Raw genomic sequence first — 7,461 nt, 5'->3', positions numbered from 1 at the left:
TCATTCAACTAATTAAATGATGGGATTATTCTTCTGCCTACGGTGACATCGTTCGCAGTAATTAGTACTCTAATTGGACTGTGGCAATAAGATACCCGATGTCAACACCAACCTGCAAAGACATTAACCACTTTGTCACTTTGTGTGTGTGTGTATGTATGTGTGTGTGCGGGAAAGAGAAAGGAACAAACACCCAGATCTAATTGCATCTTCCACCCCTCTTTACACTCCCCCCACCAATCAAGGATTCTTAAAAAAAAAAAAAGAATCTTACTGAATAATATGCCAAACTACATGTGTAAAGGAATAAAATGGAATAGTTAACATTCAGCTCCATGCCATTCATTTCCCCCTAAAATGTAATGATAATTAGATGGGTCACATGGTCATAGAATCATAGAATCATAGAATGTCCTGAGTTGGAAGGGACCCACAAGGATCATCGAGTCCAACTCCTGTCCCTACATAGGACAACCCCAAAAATCATACCATATGTCTGAGGGTGTTGTCCAATTGCTTCTTGAATGTTGTCAGACTTGGCGCCATGACTACCTCCCAGGGGAGCTTGTTCCAATGCTCCACAATGGTCACCGGATTTCATGCTCCATAATGCAAGTCAGGCATGCACGAACCAAACAGTTCATTAATATTTTACAATTGCCCATCATACTGAAGCTTATGGCTATTAAAATTGATTTATATCGGGTATTTGTTCAGGTTAGCTTGTAAAGAAATGGATTATCTCATTTAATCTCAGAAACCAAAGTACACAATCAATCAGAATCTTAAGGCGTATCCAACACTTGCTCATTGTATCAGTTTTCTCTCGAGAGTCAGTTTTGGGGATCCTCTGTTAGCAAACTACTAAAACAAACAAAATGAACAACAATTAACCACATTAATACAAGATTATTCTTCAAATGGAAACAGCCTCCTCTCGTTCCATGCATTCAAATTAGATTAGTTTTACAGTATGCCTACTTGGTATTAATTTTCACACAGCTAGGAAAGAAAAAGAACAAATTTACCAAGTAGGCAAGTAGATGGGCTCCTCAGTTCTATATACAATCTGTTCACAGAAGCCAGTCTATATCAACACAGGCAATTTGGTGGGGAAGACTGCAGAAAAGCAAGCAATCACTATTAGATATCACACAATGGGAAGAAAATGACATTAAGGTTGCCCTCATGACACAAGATATAAGCACTCCTCTAGTATACTTATCCTGGGAAGATAAACAAGTGCCATTATTGCCAGTTAACAGTGAGAAGCTGAGGCACAGCAGGGATCTGTCTCATGTCTGTATGTGCAATGAAGAACTGAGTTCCACAGACTAAGATGCCTTGACTGTACCCTGTAGCACTGCATGAAGACACCCACATGGATTCAGGCACAGTCACTCTCACTGAGTAACTCAAATTCAGTCTCAGCCCTTAAGCTTTTCACTAGCCATTCATAACAGATCTGTTTACAGGTGGTAATAAAAATGATACATAAAAACCACATTCAAAACAAAAGCAAAAAAGTTTCTGGTACATACAACCCAGTTACAGCTATGATAGAAAACTGACAAATCAACATGCAATGCCATTGGTGTACTGAGAAAAAAAATCCTATTCATTCTAGATGCTCAATCCTGCCTATGTGAGCTTACATTAAACCCAAAGGAGAAAAGCTTCAGCTCTAATATGGCATTTATTTCAGGTTAATCTGTACAGTTTGATAGTTTAGATTAACAAGTATCTAGACAGATCTACTGAGAGCTTGGTAAAATTTACTCTATCATCACTAAATTGATATGTATGTATTAGCTTACTCCATATCTTCTTGACTCATGCAAATTCAAATTGGTTTCACCATGAATGCATTTCTTATTCCTATGCCACTACTTAAAAATAGTAAGTTATATTTTACCACATCTATGAACACCAGCCTGTCGAGTGGCATGAAAAAAATTAACCTTGATGGCACATCTAGAACTTTCCCATTCTCACAAAGATGAATTTGTTCTTTGTTGTGGTGGGTTGATACAGCTAAGCCCCCACCCAGTTGCTTGCTCACTCCCCCTGCAGTGGGATGGAAGAGAGAATCATAAGAGCAAAAGTGAGAAAACTTGTAGGCCAAGATAGTTCAATAAGAAAAGGAAAGAGGAAGAAAAAACACAAAACAAGTGATGTAAAGGCAATCACTCATCACTTCCCACAAGTAAACTGATGCTCAGCCACTCTCTGAGCAATGGCTACCTCTTCCTTTTACAAAAGCCTCTGTGGTCTAGAGGAGTCTAGCATACACTAGGAAAAAACGTCTGCTGAAAATTGCCATGGAAGCAGGTGGTCGTGAAGAAAAAACATAATAAAAAAAAACATAATAGCATGAATTTTTCCAGTTTATTATATGCAATAGGCCTTTTGTGCATGAAGGGATGTGTCCTGTTCCTTAACGTAAGAATGCAATTTCTGTTGAAATCAATAATTGTTACAGGGACAACTTAAGTGCAACATATTGAGCAAGATACAATCCTAAACGCCTCTCTTGTTGGAGCTGTGACACTTTCCATGGAGTACTATAAAACAGCAACATTCATAAATGCTTAGTACCCAGCAGAGCATAAACTTTAGGTCTCTCTTTTTCAAGCAAATTAGGAGGTGGGTGGAATATCTGTTTTTCCTCTTCTGTTTCTGCTAACATGACTTTGAGTGTAAAAGACTAGAAAAGAAAGTGTCCTTCTCTCAAATACCCCATCACCTAGAGATCAGTGTTTCTACTCTGCTGGAGAGGAGGGAAGTGGTTTCACATCGTGGAAAGGAGGTGGAATTCAGCCCAAGATTATTGTTGGATGAAACAGCATGAGATCTCTTCTGTGGGAGCTCATGTACAGCTTTATTTATTAGACGGTTGTGGATTTTTATATATCACCACTACCACCACTCCCAGGTGGAAAGTATTATGACTACATTTTCTCATTCTTAAAAGAAAATTGAGTTACCAGGAAGTAATAAATGAGCAGCCATGAAACCCAGGTATTTGTCAAGCAGAGTTCTTACAGAGTTTGCAAGACAGTAAGTTTTAAAAGGTTTATACATCTGGGGCAGTTGGGGTAAACAGGGTAAGAAAATAGTCTAGAACAAAGACATCAAATCTTTGAAATGTAGAGTATTCTTAGATAAAAAAATATATACAATGAAAATATATCAATGATTGACATGGAGAAAATGTGGAATTCTTCCTCAGTTCTCATTAATATAAAAAATTTCCTGACTTAAAATTTCATGATGCTTACTTTGCAGACCTATGTAACAAGTTAGTTATAAAGAAAAACAGTGGCTCATACTGTCCTGTATTTGTAAATATAATTTTATAAAAAACTATTTGTAAATAATGACCTCTGTCCATATTGCAAGCAATATTTAATTCATGTTAATGTACAAACATAAAGGGGTGCAGTTTACTATGTGAACAGTAAGACTTGGAGGGGAGCATAAAAATTATGAGAACTGGTCCAATATGTTCTTTGTGAAATGTTTTCTAGACATTTTGCTGGGAAGTTTTGCAACAACAGAACACAGACCTTCTGGTCCTCCCACAGAGTTAACTCACACTAGCTAACACAACTAGAGCCCTTACCTAGGATTTGCAAGACCCAGGCGTATTGGGCATACATGGCAAGGTTTTGGTAGTGGAGGAGGAGGAGGTGCTCCAGGTGCTGGAGCAGAGATTCCCCTGCAGCCCGTGGAGAAGAGCATGTCAGGGCAGATATCCACCCTGCAGCCCGTGGAGGACTCCATGCCGCAGCAGGTGGATGTGCCCTGAAGGAAGCTGCAGTCCACGGAGCCCATGGAGAGCCTGTGCTGGAGCAGGCTCCTGGCAGGAACTGTGGCCCGTGGGGTCCCATGCCAGAGCAGTCTGTTCCTGAATGACTGTACCCCGTGGAAGGCACCCCAAGCTGGAGCAGGGGAAAAGTGTGAGGAGGAAGGAGAGGAACTGTTATGAACTGACTGCAAACACACACACCCCCTCCCCATTCCCCCTGCACCAGCTGGGGGGTGGGGGAGGAGGTAGAAGAGAACAAAAAGGAGTGAAGTTGAGCCTGGGAAGGGGAGGGAGATGGTTTTTGTTTTGTCTTTGTTTCTCACCATCCTACTCTATTTTTAATTGGCAATAAATTAACAGTCAAGTCTGTTTTGCCCATGACAGTAATTGGTACATGATCTCCCTGACCCATGAGCTTTTTCAGATTATTTTCTCCCCCTGTCTTCCCTTGTCACAGTAAATCATTAAGAAACTGGGCAGGCATTTAAGATGCATTTCTGGCCTGCCATATCATTCTTAACAACCCAGATTTTTCAAGCAATACATAACTTTGATGCTCAATTGACAGTATTTTCTAATATCTAGTATTTTCCTCAGGAGATATGAAACCATCAAGGTGTTTGTGAAGAAGGTGGGTTTCTGTTTGCTAGAGTCTATGAACTTGGATTATATTTTAGAAAAATTGGACTGTGATAGTAATTGAAATGTGGCAGCAGGATTTCATTGTCCAGTGCCTCTGCTGATAAAGAGAGCTGAGAGAATAATTAGGAGCAACTGGGAGCTGTGCTATAGCCTAAAGTCTCTTCAGGTAGAAGATCTCATTACCTAAAAAGGAAATTAAAATGCATCTCATCCTTTTCCTTTTGCTTCTCAAAAAAACAAAACCAAAATGGAGAACTCTCTGCTTCCCCATATTTGGGCAAATGTGGGGAAAGAAAAGACTGCTGAACTTTCATATCTATGGATTTTAAAAGCGCTAGTGGAGAGTAACAAACAGAAAATTACTTTCATGAAAATGTGGAATTAATTTCTTTATTTAAAGTCTATTGGGACTATTCATTACTTAAACCAAGTATATAATAAGTGAAATGGAAGAAATGCAAAATCTTCAGAGCTTGAGGAGAGAAACACTAATAAATAATTGTATTAACAGAAGGCTAACAAAAGATGTAGTCTTAAACAGGGATAAAAATAATAGAAATTATTGCATTTTGCTGAGTTTTCTTCTCTTGTTTATCAGATGGGTACTGGAATGAATAGTGCTATCTAATTTCCTACATGAGAAGAAGGGGTTAAGGAGGAAACATTTCACACTGGTATAAGGCATGTCATGTTCATATAGGCAGTGAAGTGTCTGAAGTGTCTATAGAATGTAAACAGGGCAGGAACATGTTATGTTTGGCGGCATTCACCTGCTGTACAACACAGTGTACCCATACGGTGCCACTTTAGATAATATCCAAGGAATTAACTTAGCAAGAAAATTAGACAGCTGAGAAGCTTGGCTCAGTGGGAAAGCATGTACTTCCAAGGACACTGTCCTTAAAAACAGGCTTTAATAATGGGTGAACATCAAAAAACTTGGAGTTCATCCAAATTAATTATGGAAATCTGGTAAAGCAGATTGCTAGATATCTAACAATATCTATAACAATAAATATCTGGTTACTGCCAGAGTTTAAAATTCTTTAGAAATTACAGTTCTGCATCACTGTGTAATGATGGTTGATTCAGTATTTCAAAAAAGAAGGTGGGAAGAAATTGGAAGAACCAGCCTAGTACGTAGTGCAGTATCACTAAAATGTTAATACTAAGTACTAAAATGTTAAAGATAATCTCATAAACTAAAATAAGGTTTTTGGGAATCATCCAGCATATTTAGACTATTGCCAGTTGAGGCCTAAGTTTTCTTCAAGATGCATTTTTACTTTACTTCTTTCACATTCCCCTGTATACTGAATGAATGAGAGTATTTAATATGGAGTGTTTTTCACTGAGAAATGTTATCTTTATCTTAATGCATTTCATGTTATGTCCTTAGTCAGAACTGAGTTTTAAAAAGAAAACAAAGACCAAATCTATCAAGACCTGCATCTCCCATTTCCTTTGTCTCTGAATATATTGAAGGCTAGACTCTGAGAAAGGGAAATTGAAAACCCAGAGCCATCTTTTATGATACTGAATGTTAAATCAGTCTTGTTCTCAGTAATTTTCTCACTGTTGTCAAAATAATCCCACTCAGCTCTATTTGATGAAGTTGTTATACATCTTAATGAAGCACACCCAAAAATAAATGTCCATATTTTGCAAACATTTCTACAAATAGTTTGTGTAGTGTAAGTACATTAGTAGGGCCACACATGAATGAATATGAATTATTGAGGTGTGGTGTGGCTTGTCAAATACATTAAAAATGTCCAGTTGGTTTAAAAACAAGAGATTGAGTGATGTTTTATGTCATTATTAGGTACTGAGTGGTTATGGAAATGCATCATTGTGTCCTGACAGGAATCAGTGGAACTGTACTATATTTGGGTTTTGTTCCTTTTGCATGTTGCAGAAACTTAAGATGGCCTGAAATCCCATTTTCTCCAGGTGCTCTTAACATGGAGTTTCCAAGGGCTGCAATGTATTTCTTATTATTTTCAAGTTGGACATGCATAGATGTCTTAAGAATGAGACAATATATGATTTTGAGAGGGTTGTGGGAAAGAAAAACATTTTTTCTTTTGAGATGCTCCAGGTTCTATCATAAAGTCTAAATCATCTAGATCTTGTCTCAAGCTGCTTCAGTGCCTGGAGCACCTCTTCCCCTTCCCTTTTGCAAGAGAGATGGAGAGGCAGAGAGGGGAGAGGGAGGAAGGGAGAGGGAGGAGGGGGGGGAGAGAGACCAGGAGAGAGGGGCACAGAGGGAGACACAACATGAGAGAGAGGGATGGGGGGGAAGCCAAGAAAAAGACAGAAAGAGACTGAGTGAGTGAGAGAGGGCCCAAGAACAAGAGCCCTAGAGAGATGGTGAGAGAGCAACTGAGAGAGAAAGAGAGTGGCACCGAGACAGAGTGTGAGAGACCAAGAGAGACTGAGAGAGCAACAGTCTTGGGGAGAGATGCCTCGAGAGAGGGAGAGAGGCACTGAGAGAGACGGGCAGATGGCAAGAGACAGAGAAAACAGTGGGAGTGAGAGATGTGAAGAGAGAGACTGACTGATGTGAGCAGTCATAAAGGTGGCCTGGTTAGAAGGGGAAAATTACTGAGCCAAATAAAATGTCTGCGGAAAAATACTGGAAGAGAAAGGCCTGCCAGCCTGGAACTGTGAACCTGGGAACTAGGCCTGTGAACCATTAACATCCTTGAAAAGTGTAGCTGGCCTCTTTGAAGTACAGCTGGGGTACTTAGAAACAGGAGACATCCTGAGATACCACTGATATAAGCACAAAAACAAAGGACTGTAACGGCATCTTATCATCTGAAAAGGTGGAAAAAAGTCTGGAAAAAGAAAATTGCTCTGAAAGAACAGAAAGCATCATCCTTTATTGGATGTTCCAGGTGAAAAATAGATATTAGCAACATCTATTGGCTGCTCAAAATACGATGTCCTATGCCCTCTTATGTCTCTGTGTTATAAAAAGGACTTAATTTTTATCCAAAATG

Source organism: Nipponia nippon, unplaced genomic scaffold, assembly GCF_047370975.1.
Source record: "Nipponia nippon isolate SJK-2023a ecotype South Korea unplaced genomic scaffold, ASM4737097v1 scaffold_22, whole genome shotgun sequence".
NCBI lineage: Eukaryota > Metazoa > Chordata > Aves > Pelecaniformes > Threskiornithidae > Nipponia > Nipponia nippon.
Note: the sequence above shows the minus strand (reverse complement) of the source record.